A 2,828-nucleotide genomic window follows, 5' to 3' on the forward strand; every position below is an offset into this window, starting at 1 on the left:
ATGTAATGACAGACTATATAACTAACTGAACTCTGAAGGATGAGCTGCAATGTAAGCAGACAAAATAATCTCTGAAGGGAATGAGTCTTGTTTCTTTGGAACACATCGCTCATTATTCAGTTTCAATAAAACCTGAGATAAAAATAGCCTGCAAGTATCACCAAGAGATGAAAGTATATTGATTTGTTATGATGAATCTGCATCCATAGGGAATCTACACAGACAGTCCTTCAGATTCAAAGGTCTGAACAAACTACAGTTGTATCATCATGAAAGAGAACTGAATTTTACAAAAGTTCTCCTGCTGTGGATAGGGATAGGAGCACCCAATTGATCAGCATATATAGGAAACTGGGATTTCTTGTGTCCAATGGGGGATCATTTTACATTTGCTTACACTGTATCACATTTGAGAATCTGTTGCTTAGTCACAGTTTTGGCAACATCGCTAAGGGTTACGCTATAAATGTACGTCAGTGCGAGATCAGGCATGATTGTTAAAACCATTTAAAACTAATGCAGATAGGGTCACAATTTCCGATGTTAGTAGTGCTTGTTTTCTCAGTTGATCTCAATAGTATTTACTCTCTTAGTGATACAGTTAAAATATTACTGTCCCAATCCTGTGAGGACCTTGTAGCATGTTGGCAGTAGAACCATGGGAACAGTCCCCTTCTCCCCTGCGAGCTGACCATCTATTGATTCATTTTACTATGGAAACCACTTTTGCACCAGCTAAGTTGCTGGCTCATGTTGAAGTAGAACCATGCAACTGCAAAGTAATGTTCCCTTACAAATGTTCCCTTACCTGGAGGAGACCACAGGGACTGATGCTTCCTTCAGGATGCCGTGCATGTTCTGGTGGCATGGCTGCATTGGCAGGGACATTTGTTAGGATTGGGCTGTTAAGAGTGCACATCTCAATGAGTTTTAAAGGCTTATCAGTTAAAAGATAGCAGTGCTCCTTTTTGAGTTGGAATTCATTGCAAGGCTGACTGGCAGATAAAACTAACTTATTCTCAGTTGAGTACTCAAGTCAGTAGTGACTAATACAAGTTCTCAAGAATAATTTTAGTGGTAACGTTATCAAGTTCTCCTATCAGCTTGCTGCAATGCATAGCAAATACACCAAAGATCAATACTGCAAATACATCTGTGAACTCCAGAACAAATATTCACTCAACAACAAACTCTTTTATTGTTGAGTTCCACAGAGAGCTTCAAAGGTGTGACTTCATCTTGGCTCCCTTTGCCAAAGGGAGCCAAGTCACGTTACTTATGGAGACAATAAATAGGAATTCATATTAAACTATAATTTAAAAAGACCATCGACAGAAGTCATTGAAGTGATGCATTTTCGTCATCTGCTAGGAGAGACAAGCCATTATGAAAAGATTTATCCCTTGACAAACAAAACATTTTGGCGGCCAGCACCTTTTAAAAACAGAGCATATGGATTCCTTATTAATTAATGAAGCAGGCTTATGGTTCCTTGCTAAACCCACAATGCACAAGCATACGCACCCCCCCTCCACACACAAAATAATGTTGTTTACCCCTAAATTCCAATTACTTTACAGCCATAATTCAATTAGCATTATTTGTTCTCTGGTGTGATACTTGACATTAAAGCAAGCTTTCAAACTTGGTAATGAATTCCAGTTAATCATTTTGTCACTATTGCCACTAACATTTAATCCTTCTCTCCATCTGACCTTTGAGGTATTGCATGCTATAACCAATGACCAACACAATTAATGGCAAGAGTATATCTAGAATATACTGCTCTTTCAGCTCGATGCATTCATTAAGGCCTACAAAGAATGCATATAAAATACTTTTTAAAAAAGTTTTGTAATACCACACAATACATTTCTGAGCAAAAAAGACCATCGCTGATTCCAAAGCTGACTTTTAACTTTGAATGTGTCTTTTTTATTATCCATAAAAGTTTCAATTATTTTTATTACAGCTGCACGGGTATCATTTGAATTAATTTCAGGCACTAGAAGCTCAGCGCAGTTTTGACTGAAGGATCAGCTTTTCCCTCCAGTCTGCATCAAACCTTAGAGATAATGAACCTTTCTTTTCAAAGCTGAAAGAAAGGAAAGATTGAAAATGCAGAAAGTTGCGGTGTTGTCGAATCAGTGAATATTTTGCTCTACACCGGCTTCATCCTGGAATGTAATGGATCAATTAACATCTTACATACTCTAATGGAGAGAAATATTAGAGAATTATGTTTTTCTTTTTTATCTTTCACAATTATGGATGTAACAAATGCACTGTCTTCACCTTGCTATTTGCGTCACGAGATCCCATGGGGGAAGATGGTTGGCTAATTCTTCTCCATCTCTCTCCATTTCATGATTACCTTGACGTCCCTCACACAGTGTGATTGCTGTGGCACTCTGTAGAAGGTTGAGCGAAATCAACTGGAATTTGAGCAAGTGGCCTCCTAGTTTATGCGATGCTTCACCTTGTGATGAGTCACTTGAGGCTGTGGGTTAAATGTGTCAGTTAAGTATAGTTTCCCTTGGCCCCTTAGCCTTCCTTTAAATCCTGCTGAACTTGGTGTAGCTTTTGCTGCCTCTACCATTTTCAGCTACAGTTGGGTGTTCATGTATGTGTGTAATTCTTCGCTTGAATGTTCCTCCTTATGAAGACTCTTGTCAAGGGACAAAGTTTATCACAACTATGGTTAGCACCAACATTTATTGAGGGAAAAAGTGCAATTCAAAGTGAAATTCAAGGTTCCCTCAGAAGAAACATCTGACAACTTTCAAGGGAAGCCAAATGAGTTTCTACAAGCAGTGATAAATATTTTC

The sequence above is a fragment of the Tiliqua scincoides genome, chromosome 3, assembly GCF_035046505.1.
Source record: "Tiliqua scincoides isolate rTilSci1 chromosome 3, rTilSci1.hap2, whole genome shotgun sequence".
Taxonomy (NCBI): domain Eukaryota; kingdom Metazoa; phylum Chordata; class Lepidosauria; order Squamata; family Scincidae; genus Tiliqua; species Tiliqua scincoides.